Source organism: Triticum aestivum, chromosome 5D, assembly GCF_018294505.1.
Source record: "Triticum aestivum cultivar Chinese Spring chromosome 5D, IWGSC CS RefSeq v2.1, whole genome shotgun sequence".
Taxonomy (NCBI): domain Eukaryota; kingdom Viridiplantae; phylum Streptophyta; class Magnoliopsida; order Poales; family Poaceae; genus Triticum; species Triticum aestivum.
The window spans coordinates 522752311-522767499 of NC_057808.1; positions in this window are offsets into that span (position 1 = coordinate 522752311).

Here is a 15189-nt window from a genome sequence, read left to right on the forward strand (position 1 = left end):
GCATATCCCGGTACACCGCCGAGGCATCCACATAGAGTCATATTTTGTTCTAAGTATTGAGTTGTAATTCATGAGTTGTAAGTAAATAAAAGTGTGATGATCATCATTATTAGAGCATTGTCCCAAGTGAGGAAAGGATGATGGAGACTATGATTCCCCCACAAGTCGGGATGAGACTCTGGACTAAAAAAAAGAGGCCATAAAAAAAGAGAAAAGGCCCAAATAAAAAAATGAGAGAAAAAGAGAGAAGGGACAATGTTACTATCCTTTTACAACACTTGTGCTTCAAAGTAGCACCGTGATCTTCATGATAGAGAGTCTCTCATTTTGTCGCTTTCATATACTAGTGGGAAATTTCATTATAGAACTTGGCTTGTATGTTCCAATGATGGGCTTCCTCAAATGCCCGAGGTCTTCGTGAGCAAGCAAGTTGGATGCACACCCACTTAGTTTCTTTTGTTTGAGCTTTCATACACTTATAGCTCTTGTGCATCCGTTGCATGGCAACCCCTACTCCTTGCATTGACATCAATTGATGGTCATCTCCATAGCCCGTTGATTAGCCTCGTTGATGTGAGACTTTCTCCTTTTTTGTCTTCCCACATAACCCCTACCATTATACCCTATTCCACCATAGTGCTATATCCATGGCTTGCGCTCATGTATTGCGTAAGAGTTGAAAAGGCTGAAGCGCGTTAAAAGTATGAACCAATTGCTTGGCTAAAACCGGGGTTGTACATGATATGAATATTTTGTGTGGGGTGATACGTCCATTTTGCATCATGCTTTTATATCGATATTTATTGCATTATGGGCTGTTATTACACGTTATGTCACAATACTTATGCCTATTCTCTCTTATTTACAAGGTTTACATGAGGAGGGAGAATGCCGGCAGCTGGAATTCTGGGCTGGAAAAGGAGCAAATATTAGAGACCTATTCTGCACAACTCCAAAAGTCCTGAAACTCCCCGAAAGTTATTTTTGGAAATAATAAAAAATATTGAGCGGAAGAAGTACGTCAGAGGGGGCCCCACCTGGCCACGTGGGTGGGGGGCGCGCCCTACCCCCCAGGGTGCGCCCCCTGCCTCGTGGCCCCCCTGTTGGCTCTCCGGTGGCCATCTTCTGCTATATGAAGTCTTTCGTCAAGGTAAAAATCATAAGCAACCTTTTGGGACGAGACTCCGCCGCCACGAGGCGGAACCTTGGCGGAACCAATCTAGGGCTCCGACAAAGCTGTTCTGCCGGGGAAACTTCCTTCCAGGAGGGGGAAATCATCGCCATCATCATCACCAACGCTCCTCTCATCGGGAGAGGGCAATCTCCATCAACATCTTCAGCAGCACCATCTCCTCTCAAAACCCTAGTTCATCTCTTGTATCCAATTCTTGTCTCCAAGTCCGGGATTGGTACTAGTAGGTTGCTAGTAGTGTTGATTACTCCTTGTAGTTGATGCTAGTTGGTTTATTTGGTGGAAGATCATATGTTCAGATCCTATATGCATATTAATACCCCTCTGATTATGAACATGAATATGCTTTGTGAGTAGTTACGTTTGTTCCTGAGGACATGGGAGAAGTCTCGCTATTAGTAGTTATGTGAATTTGGTATTCGTTCGATATTTTGATGAGATGTATGTTGTCTATCCTCTAGTGGTGTTATGTGAACGTCGACTACATAACACTTCACCATTATTTGGTCCTAGAGGAAGGCATTGGGAAGTAATAAGTAGATGATGGGTTGCTAGAGTGACAGAAGCTTAAACCCTAGTTTATGTGTTGCTTCGTAAGGGGCTGATTTGGATCCATATGTTTCATGCTATGGTTAGGTTTACCTTAATACTTTTGTTGTAGTTGCGGATGCTTGCAATAGAGGTTAATCATAGGTGGGATGCTTGTTCAAGTAATAACAGCACCCAAGCACCGGTCCACCCACATATCAAATTATCACAGTACCGAACGCGAATCATATGAACGTGATGAAAACTAGCTTGACAATAATTCCCATGTGTCCCCGGGAGCGCTTTTCTCTATATAAGAGTTTGTCCAGGCTTGTCCTTTGCTACAAAAAGTATTGGGCCACCTTTCTGCACTTTATTTACTTGTGTTACATGTTGCTCGTTACAAACTATCCTATCACAAAACTATCTGTTACCTCTTATTTCAGTACTTGCAGAGAATACCTTGCTGAAAACCGCTTATCATTTCCTTCTGCTCCTTGTTGGGTTCGACACTCTTACTTATCGAAAGGACTATGATAGATCCCCTATACTTGTGGGTCATCAAGACTCTTTTCTGGCGCCGTTGCCGGGGAGTGAAGCGCCTTTGGTAGGTGGAATTTGGTAAGGAAAAATTTATATAGTGTGCTGAAATTTACTGTCACTTGTTACTATGGAAAGTAATCCTCTGAGGGGCTTGTTTGGGGTATCTTCACCCCGACCAGTAGATCAAAGAGTTGCCCCTCAACCTACTGAACCTACTGAAAATGAAAATGTTCCCTTTGAAGTTCCTTCGGGTATGTTAGAAAAACTGCTAGCTAATCCTTTTGCAGGAGATGGAACAAAGCATCCTGATGAGCACCTAATCTATGTGGATGAAGTTTGTGGATTATTTAAGCTTGCAGGTATACCCGATGATGTTGTTAAGAAGAAGGTCTTCCCTTTATCTTTGAAGGGATATGCATCGACATGGTATAGGCTATGTGATGATACGGGGTCATGGAACTACAAACGATTGAAATTGGAATTTCATCAGAAGTTTTATCCTATGCATCTTGTTCATCGTGGTCGCAATTATATATAATTTTTGGCCTCGCGAAGGAGAAAGCATCGCTCAAGCTTGGGGGAGGCTTAAATCAATTTTATATTCATGCCCCAATCATGAGCTCCCAAGAGAAATAATTACTCAAAGTTTTTTTATGCTCGGCTTTCTGAAAACAATCGCACCATGATCGATACTTCTTGTGCTGGCTCTTTTATGATGAAGACTATTGAATTCAAATGGAGTTTATTGGATAGAATTAAATGCAACTCTGAAGATTGGGATCTCGACGAAGGTAAGGAGTCATGTATGACACCTAAGTTTTATTGTGTTAAATCTTTTATGGATACCGATGTTTTCCATAAATTTAGCACTAAATATGGACTTGACTCTGAGATAGTAGCTTCTTTCTGTGAATCTTTTGCTACTTATGTTGATCTTCCCAAAGAGAAGTGGTTTAAATATCATCCTCCCATAGAAGTAAAAGTAGCTGCACCTATTAAAGTTGAAGAAAAGACTATCACTTATAATGATCCTGTTGTTCCTACTTCTTATGTTGAGAAACCACCTTTCCCTGTTAGGATAAAGGATCATGCTAAAGCTTCAACTGTGGTTCGTAAAAGCAATATTAGAACTTATACACCTCCTGAGCAGATTAAAGTTGAACCTAATATTGCCATTGTTAAAGATCTCTTGGCTGATAATATTGATGGGCATGTTATGTATTTCTGCGGTGAAACTGCTAGAATTGCCAAACCTTGTGCTAAAGATAAACATAGACCTGTGGTAGGCATGCCTGTTATTTCTGTTAAAATAGGAGATCATTGTTATCATGGCTTATGTGACATGGGTGCTAGTGCTATACCTCATGACCTATACAAAGAAATTATGCATGAAATTGCACCTGCTGAGATAGAAGGTATTGATGTTACCATCAAACTTGCTAATAGAGATACAATATCACCCATTGGAATTGTTAGAGATGTTGAAGTCTTGTGTGGGAAAACTAAATATCCTGCTGATTTTCTTGTTCTTGGTTCCCCACAAGATAGCTTTTGTCCCATTATATTTGGTAGACCCTTCTTGAACACAGTCAATGCTAGGATAGACTGCGAAAGAGTGTTGTTACTATTGGCTTGAGTGATATGTCTCATGAGTTTAATTTCTCTAAATTTAGTAGACAACATCGTGAAGAAGAATTACCTAGTAAGGATGAAATTATTGGTCTTGCTTCTATTGCCGTACCTCCTAGTGATCCTTTAGAACAATATTTGCTAGACCATGAAAATGATATGTTCATGAATGAAAGAAGGGAAATAGATGAAGTATTCTTTAAACAGGAACCTATCCTGAAACACAATTTGCCTGTCGAAATCCTAGGGGATCCTCCTCCACCCAAGGGTGATCCCGTGTTTGAGCTTAAACCGTTGCCTGATACTCTTAAATATGCTTATCTTGATGAGAAAAAGATATATCCTGTTATTATTAGTGCTAACCTTTCAGAGCATGAAGAAGAGAGATTATTGAAAACTCTGAAGAAGCACCGAGCTGCTATTAGATATACTCTTGATGATCTTAAGGGCATTAGTCCCACTCTATGTCAACATAAAATAAATTTGGAAGAAGATGCCAAACCAGTTCGTGATCATCAACAATGGCTGAATCCTAAGATGAAATAAGTGGTAAGAAAGGAAATACTAAAGCTCCTTGAGGCAGGTATAATTTATCCCGTTGCTGATAGTTAGTGGGTAAGTCCTGTCCATTGTGTCCCTAAGAAGGAAGGTATTACTGTCGTTCCTAATGATAAAGATGAATTGATTCCGCAAAGAATTATTACAGGTTATAGGATGGTAATTGATTTCCGCAAATTAAATAAGGCTACTAAAAAGGATCATTACCCCTTACCTTTTATCGATCAAATGCTAGAAAGATTATCCAAACATACACATTTTTGCTTTCTAGATGGTTATTCTGGTTTCTCTCAAATACCCGTGTCAGCCAATGATCAATCAAAGACTACTTTTACTTGCCCTTTTGGTACTTCTGCTTATAGACGTATGCCTTTTGGTTTATGTAATGCACCTGCTACCTTTCAAAGATGCATGATGGCTATATTCTCCGACTTTTGTGAAAAGATTTGCGAGGTTTTCATGGATGATTTCTCCGTCTACGGATCCTCTTTTGATGATTGCTTGAGCACCCTTGATCGAGTTTTGCAGAGATGTGAAGAAACTAATCTTGTCTTGAATTGGGAAAAGTGCCACTTTATGGTTAATGAAGGTATTGTCTTGGGGCATAAAGTCTCTGAAAGAGGTATTGAGGTTGATAAAGCCAAGGTTGATGCTATTGAAAAGATGCCATGTCCCAAGGACATCAAAGGTATAAGAAGGTTCCTTGGTCATGCCGGATTTTATAGGAGGTTCATTAAGGACTTCTCAAAAATTTCTCGTCCTCTGACTAATTTATTACAAAAAGATATACCCTTTGTCTTTGATGATGATTGTGTAGAAGCATTTGAAATACTTAAGAAAGCATTGATCTCTGCACCTATTGTTCAGCCACCTGATTGGAATTTACCCTTTGAAATTATGTGTGATGCTAGTGATTATGCTGTAGGTGTTGTTCTAGGGCAAAGAGTTGATAAGAAATTAAATGTTATTCAATATGCTAGTAAGACTCTAGACAATGCTCAGAGAAATTACGCTACTACTGAAAAAGAATTCTTAGCAGTTGTATTTGCATGTGATAAGTTCAGACCTTATATTGTTGATTCTAAAGTAACTATTCACACTGATCATGCTGCTATTAAATATCTTATGGAAAAGAAATATGCTAAACCTAGACTCATTAGATGGGTTCTCTTGCTACAAGAATTTGATTTGCATATTGTTGATAGAAAGGGAGCTGAGAACCCCGTTGCAGACAACTTGTCTAGGTTAGAAAATATTCTTGATGACACACTACCTATTGATGATAGCTTTCCTGATGAGCAATTAAATGTCATAAATGCTTCTCATACTGCTCCATGGTATGCTGATTATGCTAATTATATCGTTGCTAAATTTATACCACCTAGTTTCACATACCAGCAAAAGAAAAAGTTTTTCTATGACTTGAGACATTACTTTTGGGATGACCCACATCTTTATAAAGAAGGAGTAGATGGTGTTATTAGACGTTGTGTACCTGAGCATGAACAGGAACAGATCCTACGCAAGTGTCCCTCCGAAGCTTATGGAGGACACCATGCTGGAGATAGAACTGCACATAAGGTATTGCAATCCGGTTTTTACTGGCCTACTCTCTTCAAGGATGCCCGTAAGTTTGTCTTATCTTGTGATGAATGTCAAAGAATTGGTAATATTAGTAGACGTCAAGAAATGCCTATGAACTATTCACTTGTTATTGAACCATTTGATGTTTGGGGCTTTGATTATATGGGACCTTTCCTGCCTCTAATGGATACACACATATTTTAGTTGCTGTTGATTACGTTACTAAGTGGGTAGAAGCTATTCCAACTAGTAGTGCTGATCATAACACTTCTATTAAGATGCTTAAAGAAGTTATTTTTCCGAGGTTTGGAGTCCCTAGATATTTAATGACTGATGGTGGTTCACATTTTATTCATGGTGCTTTCCGAAAAATGCTTGCTAAGTATGATGTTAATCATAGAATTGCATCTCCTTATCACCCACAGTCTAGTGGTCAAGTAGAATTGAGTAATAGAGAGCTCAAATTAATTTTGCAAAAGACTGTTAATAGATCTAGAAAGAATTGGTCCAAGAAACTTGATGATGCATTATGGGCCTATAGAACTGCATATAAAAATCCTATGGGTATGTCTCCGTATAAAATGGTTTATGGAAAAGCATGTCACTTACCTCTCGAACTAGAACATAAGGCATATTGGGCTATTAAAGAGCTCAACTATGATTTCAAACTTGCCGGTGAGAAGAGGTTATTTGATATTAGCTCACTTGATGAATGGAGAACCCAAGCTTATGAAAATGCCAAGTTGTTTAAAGAAAAAGTTAAAAGATGGCATGACAAAAGGATACAAAAGCGTGAGTTTAATGTAGGTGATTATGTATTGCTATACAACTCTCGTTTAAGATTTTTGCAGGAAAACTTCTCTCTAAATGGGAAGGTCCTTACGTATCGAGGAGGTCTATCGTTCCGGTGCCATAAAAATCAACAACTTCGAAGGCACAAATCCGAAGGTGGTGAACGGTCAAAGAATCAAACATTATATCTCAGGTAATCCCATAAATGTTGAAACCAATGTTATTGAAACCGTAACCCCGGAGGAATACATAAGGGACACTTTCCGGAATGTTTCAGACTCCGAAAAGGAATAGGTATGTGGTACGGTAAGTAAACCGACTCCAAAACAGTTTTTAAGGCAATATTTCTCCGTTTTGGAATATTTAGAAAAATAGAAAAATAAGAAGCAGTCCGGGAAGGACACGAGGGCTCCACGAGGGTGGAGGGCGCGCCCTACCTTACTGGGCGCGCCCCCTACCTCGTGGGCACCTCGTGTGCTCTCCGGACTCCGTTTTCTTGCACAATACGTATTTTGGTCGGTAAAAATTCATTATATAATCTCCCGAAGGTTTTGACTCCTGTATCACGCAAATATTCTTTGTTCTTGTTTCGAGCTATTTTTCTAACAGATCTAGATTATCATGACGTCTCCAAGTGCCCCCAAGGACAAGTTCTTCGAGAAGGTCATCAACCCTTACCTCGCGGAGGTGCTGCGACACCCTCAAACCATTGAGATGCGTGATGGGTTGCTGCACATCCGCGATGTTGAGGGACCAAGGGGGCCAGAAGCGTGGAGACAAGGCTCGAAGCAATGGAGCAACAAGTTTTCAAGTGCCAGGGGATGGTGGAACGTGGACTCAACTCAGACCACATGATGATCGCCGAGTTCACCAACAATCACAAGCTGGATGCTGACAACATCGGGGAGACCATCTTCAAGCTTCACGAGAAGATCGAGCACCTTCAAGCCCAAATCTATGACCTGCAAAACCAAAACTGTGAGTATGAATATAGATTCAAAAGGATGAGTTTGGCTGCAGATTTGAGGATCCCGGAGACTCGATCATCCTTCTATGATGGTGAGCCTATGCCTTGGAAGATGGACGATAAGCCCACATCATCAACAACACCGCCACCTTCTTCATCAGCAAAGGAGATATAATCACATGGGTATGGGCACTCGCCTTGGCAACTGCCAAGCTTGGGGGAGGTGCCCCGGTATCGTATCACCATCACACTCCTATCTTTACCCTTTTTCTTAGTTTGATCCCATTAGTAGTATTTTGATCTAGTAGAATAAAGTTTATGGCATGATCTAGTTTTGAGTTTTGCTTTATGATCCCTCTATGTAATCGAGTCCGTGAGCTATATAATAAAGATTAGTGTTGAGTCAAGGGCTTGATTATTTTGCTATGATCTTGAGTGAATAAAAGAAAAGAATAAAAAGAAATAAAGAGATCATATTGATCCTATGGAGAGTAATGACTTCACATAGAAAGAGTATGATGATTAAAAGTTGTTGGGAGTTGGCAAACATAGCTTTGGTCATTGTTGCAATTAATAGGAAGTAATAAAGAAAGAGAGGTTTCACATATAAATATACTATCATAGACATCTTTTATGATTGGGAGCACTCATTAAAATATGACATGCTAAAGAGTTGATGTTGGACAAGGAAGACAACGTAATGGGTTATGTTTTCTTACATCTGAGATAAAGTATATTGTCATGGATCATCCAACATGTTGAGCTTGCCTTTCCCCCTCATGCTAGCCAAATTCTTTGCACCAAGTAGAGATACTACTTGTGCTTCCAAAAACCCTTAAACCAGTTTTGCCATGAGAGTCCACCATATCTACCTATGGATTGAGTAAGATCCTTCAAGTAAGTTGTCATCGGTGCAAGCAATAAAAATTGCTCTCTAAATATGTATGATTGATTGGTGTGGAGGAAATAAGCTTTATACGATCTTGTGATGTGGAAGAAATAAAAGCGACGGACTGCATAATAAAGGTTCATATCACAAGTGGCAATATAAAGTGACGTTCTTTCGCATTAAGATTTTGTGCATCCAACCATGAAAGCGCATGGCAACCTCTGCTTCCCTCTGCGAAGGGCCTATCTTTTATTATTATCTTCTACCTTATGCAAGAGTCATGGTGATCTTCACCTTTCCTTTTTACATTTTATCCTTTGGCAAGCACAGGGTGTTGGAAAGATCCTGATAGATATATCTAATCGGATGTAAGTCAGCATGAGTTATTATTGTTGACATTACCCTTGAGGTAAAAGGTTGGGAGGCGAAACTATAAGCCCCTATCTTTCTCTGTGTCCGATTAAAACTCCGTAACCACAAGTATTGCGTGAGTGTTAGCAATTATGAAAGACTAAATGATAGTTGAGTATGTGGACTTGCTAGAAAGCTCTCACATAGACTCTTTCTGATGTTATGATAAATTGCAATTGCTTCAATGACTGAGATTATAGTTTGTTGGTTCTCAATAAAGTTTCTGATTCATACTTGGCATTGTGAATAGATTATTACTTGAGCATAAGAAATCGTATGACAATATCCATTTATGTTGCTGTTATAGGAATAATCATGATGCCCTCATGTCCGAATTTTATTTTATCGACACCTCTACCTCTAAACATGTGGACATATTTACCGTTATCGGCTTCCGCTTGAGGACAAGCGAGGTCTAAGCTTGGGGGAGTTGATACGTCCAGTTTGCATCATGCTTTTATATCGATATTTATTGCATTATGGGCTGTTATTACACGTTATGTCACAATACTTATGCCTATTCTCTCTTATTTTACAAGGTTTACATGAGGAGGGAGAATGCCGGCAGCTGGAATTCTGGGCTGGAAAAGGAGCAAATATTAGAGACCTATTCCGCACAACTCCAAAAGTCCTGAAACTCCACGAAAGTTATTTTTGAAAATATTAAAAAATATTGAGCGGAAGAAGTACGCCAGAGGGGCCCCACCTGGCCATGAGGGTGGGGGCGCGCCCTACCCCCCAGGGCACGCCGCCCTGCCTCGTGGGCCCCCTGTTGGCTCTCCGGTGGTCATCTTCTGCTATATGAAGTCTTTCGTCAAGGTAAAAATCATAAGCAACCTTTCGGGACGAGACTCCGCCGCCACGAGGCGGAACCTTGGCGGAACCAATCTAGGGCTCCGGCAGAGCTGTTCTGCCGGGGACACTTCCCTCCGGGAGGGGGAAATCATCGCCATCATCATCACCAACGCTCCTCTCATCGGGAGAGGGCAATCTCCATCAACATCTTCACCAGCACCATCTCCTCTCAAAACCCTAGTTCATCTCTTGTATCCAATTCTTGTCTCCAAGTCCGGGATTGGTACTAGTAGGTTGCTAGTAGTGTTGATTACTCCTTGTAGTTGATGCTAGTTGGTTTATTTGGTGGAAGATCATATGTTCAGATCCTATATGCATATTAATACCCCTCTGATTATGAACATGAATATGCTTTGTGAGTAGTTACGTTTGTTCCTGAGGACATGGGAGAAGTCTCGCTATTAGTAGTTATGTGAATTTGGTATTCGTTCGATATTTTGATGAGATGTATGTTGTCTATCCTCTAGTGGTGTTATGTGAACGTCGACTACATAACACTTCACCATTATTTGGTCCTAGAGGAAGGCATTGGGAAGTAATAAGTAGATGATGGGTTGCTAGAGTGACAGAAGCTTAAACCCTAGTTTATGTGTTGCTTCGTAAGGGGCTGATTTGGATCCATATGTTTCATGCTATGGTTAGGTTTACCTTAATACTTTTGTTGTAGTTGCGGATTATTGCAATAGAGGTTAATCATAGGTGGGATGCTTGTTCAAGTAATAACAGCACCCAAGCACCGGTCCACCCACATATCAAATTATCAAAGTACCGAACGCGAATCATATGAACGTGATGAAAACTAGCTTGACAATAATTCCCATGTGTCCTCGGGAGCGCTTTTCTCTATATAAGAGTTTGTCCAGGCTTGTCCTTTGCTACAAAAAGTATTGGGCCACCTTTCTGCACTTTATTTACTTGTGTTACATGTTGCTCGTTACAAACTATCCTATCACAAAACTATCTGTTACCTCTTATTTCAGTACTTGCAGAGAATACCTTGCTGAAAACCGCTTATCATTTCCTTCGGCTCCTCGTTGGGTTCGACACTCTTACTTATCGAAAGGACTACGATAGATCCCCTATACTTGTGGGTCATCATGGGGAAGATGGAGCATAGCCAGACTATATGATTTTGTAGGGATAACTTGCTTTGGCTATGTTATTTTGATAAGACATAATTGCTGGGTTAGCATGCTTGAAGTATTATTGTTTTTATGTCAACATTAAACTTTTATCTTGAATCATATCAAATCTGAACATTCGTGCCACAATAAGAATTACATTAAAATTATGCTAAGTAGCATTCCACATCAAAAAATCTCTTTTTATCATTTACCTACTCGAGGACGAGCAGGAATTAAGCTTGGGGATGCTTGATACGTCTCCAACGTATCTATAATTTTTGATTGTTCCATGCTATATTATATTCTGTTTTGGATGTTTAATGGGCTTTATTATACACTTTTATATTATTTTGGGACTAACCTATTAACCGGAGGCCCAGCCCAGAATTGCTGTTTTTTGCCTATTTTAGAGTTTCACAAAAAAAGAATATCAAACGGAGTCCAAACGGAATGAAACCTTCGGGAACGTGATTTTCGGAACAAACGTGGTCCAGAGGACTTGGACCCTACGTAAAGAAAGCTACCAGGAAGGCACGAGGTAGGGGGGCGCGCCTACCCCCCTGGGCACGCCCTCCACCCTCGTGGGCCCATGTTGCTCCGCCGACGCACTTCTTCCTCCTATATATACCTACGTACCCCCAAACTACCAAATACGGAGCCAAAAACCTAATTCCACCGCCGCAACCTTCTCTACTCGTGAGATCCCGTCTTGGGGCCTTTTCCGGAGCTCCGCCGAAGGGGGCATTGATCACGGAGGGCTTCTACGTCAACACCATAGCCTCTCCGATGATGTGTGAGTAGTTTACCTCAGACCTTCGGGTCCATAGTTATTAGCTAGATGGCTTCTTCTCTCTCTTTGGTTCTCAATATGAAGTTTCCATGATTCTCGTGGAGATCTATTCGATGTAATCTTCTTTTGCGGTGCGTTTGTTGAGACCGATGAATTGTGGGTTTATGATCAATTTATCTATGAACAATATTTGAATCTTCTCTGAATTCTTTTATGTATGATTGGTTATCTTTGCAAGTCTCTTCGAATTATCAGTTTGGTTTGGCCTACTAGATTGATCTTTCTTGCAATGGGAGAAGTGCTTAGCTTTGGGTTCAATCTTGCGGTGTCCTTTCCCAGTGACAGCAGGGGCAGCAAGGCACGTATGGTATTGTTGCCATCGAGGATAACAAGATGGGGTTTATATCATATTGCATGAGTTTATCCCTCTACATCATGTCATCTTACTTAAAGCGTTACTCTGTTCTTTTGAACTTAATACTCTAGATGCATGCTGGATAGCGGTCGATGTGTGGAGTAATAGTAGTAGATGCAGGCAGCAGTCGGTCTACTTGTCACGGACGTGATGCCTATATACATGATCATACCTAGCTATTTTTATTGCCTTTTATTTTACTTTGCATCTTTATCATAAAAATACCAAAAATATTATCTTATCATATCTATCAGATCTCACTTTCGTAAGTAACCGTGAAGGGATTGACAACCCCTTTATTGCGTTGGTTGTGAGGATTTTATTTGTTTGTGTAGGTGCGAGGGACTCGTGCGTGGCCTCCTACTGGATTGATACCTTGGTTCTCAAAAACTGAGAGAAATACTTACGCTGCTTTACTGCATCACCGTTTCCTCTTCAAGGGAAAACCAACGCAGTGCTCAAGAGGTAGCAATCCCATCTCAAATTTCATGGCCTCAAGCCATTTTGCGGAATCTGGGATCACCATCGCTTCTTCATAGTTCGTAGGTTCGCCATGGTCAAGTAACATGACTTCCAGAACAAGATTACCGTACCACTCTGGTGCGGATCTTACTCTCGTTGACCTACGAGGTTCGATAGTAACTTGATCTGAAGTTTCATGATCAATATCATTAGCTTCCTCACTAATTGGTGTAGGTGTCACAGGAACCAGTTTCTGTGATGAACTACTTTCCAATAAGGGAGCAGGTACAGTTACCTCATCAAGTTCTACTTTCCTCCACTCACTTCTTTCGAGAGAAACTCCTTCTCTAGAAAGGATCCATTGTTAGCAACAAATGTCTTGCCTTCGGATCTGTGATCGAAGGTGTACCCAATAGTTTCCTTTGGGTATCCTATGAAGACACATTTCTCCGTTTTGGGTTCGAGCTTATCAGGTTGAAGCTTTTTCACATAAGCATCGCAGCCCCAAACTTTAAGAAACGACAACTTAGGTTTCTTGCCAAACCACAGTTCATAAGGCGTCGTCTCAACGGATTTTGATGGTGCCCTATTTAACGTGAATGCAGCCGTCTCTAAAGCATAACCCCAAAACGATAGCGGTAAATCAGTAAGAGACATCATAGATCGCACCATATCTAGTAAAGTACGATTACGACGTTCGGACACACCATTACGTTGTGGTGTTCCGGGTGGCGTGAGTTGCGAAACTATTCTACATTGTTTCAAATGTAGACCAAACTCATAACTCAAATATTCTCCTCCACGATCAGATCGTAGAAACATTATTTTCTTGTTATGATGATTTTCCAATTCACTCTGAAATTCTTTGAACTTTTCAAATGTTTCAGACTTATGTTTCATTAATTAGATATACCCATATCTGCTCAAATCATCTGTGAAGGTGAGAAAATAACGATACCCGCCGCGAGCCTCAATATTCATTGGACCACATACATCAGTATGTATGATTTCCAACAAATCTATTGCTCGCTCCATTGTTCCGGAGAACAACGTTTTAGTCATCTTGCCCATGAGGCATGGTTCGCAAGTACCAAGTGATTCATAATCAAGTGGTTCCAGAAGTCCATCAGTATGGAGTTTCTTCATGCGCTTTACACCGATATGACCCAAACGGCAGTGCCACAAATAAGTTGCACTATCATTATCAACTCTCCATCTTTTGGCTTCAACATTATGAATATGTGTATTACTACTATCGAGATTCAACACAAATAGACCACTCTTCAAGGGTGCATGACCATAAAAGATATTACTCATATAAATAGAACAACCATTATTCTCGGATTTAAATGAATAACCGTCTCGCATCAAACAATATCCAGATATAATGTTCATGCTTAACGCTGGCACCAAATAACAATTATTCAGGTCTAAAATTAATCCCGAAGGTAGATGTAGAGGTAGCGTGCCGACGGCGATCACATCGACTTTGGAACCATTTCCCACGCGCATCGTCACCTCATCCTTAGCCAATCTTCGCTCAATCTGTAGTCCTTGTTTCGAGTTGCAAATATTAGCAACAGAACCAGTATCAAATACCCAGGTGCTACTGCGAGCTTTAGTAAGGTACACATTAATAACAAGTATATCACATATACCTTTGTTCACCTTGCCATCCTTCTTATCCGCCAAATACTTGGGGCAGTTCCGCTTCCAGTGACCAGTCCCTTTGCAGTATAAGCACTCAGTTTCAGGCTTAGGTCCAGACTTGGGTTTCTTCTCCTGAGCAGCAACTTGTTTGCCGTTCTTCTTGAAGTTCCCCTTCTTCTTCCCTTTACCCTTTTTCTTGAAACTGGTGGTCTTGTTGACCATCAACACTTGATGCTCCTTCTTGATTTCTACCTCCGCAGCTTTTAGCATCGCGAAGAGCTCGGGAGTTGTCTTATGCATCCCTTGCATGTTATAGTTCATCACAAAGCTCTTGTAGCTTGGTGGCAGTGATTGAAGAATTATGTCAATGACACTATCATCCGGAATATTAACTCCAAGTTGAATCAAGTGATTGTTATACCCAGACATTTTGAGTATATGTTCACTGACAGAACTATTCTCCTCCATCTTGCAGCTGTAGAACTCATTGGAGACTTCATATCTCTCAATCCGGGCATTTGCTTGAAATATTAACTTCAACTCCTGGAACATCTCATATGCTCCATGACGTTTAAAACGTCGTTGAAGTCCCGGTTCTAAGCTGTAAAGCATGGCACACTGAACTATCGAGTAGTCATCAGCTTTACTCTGCCAGACGTTCTTAACGTCATCAGCAGCATCTACAGCAGGCCTGGCACCTAGCGGTGCTTCCAGGACGTAATTCTTTTGTGCAGCAATGAGGATAATCCTCAAGTTATGGGCCCAGTTCGTGTAATTGCTACCATCATCTTTCAACTTAG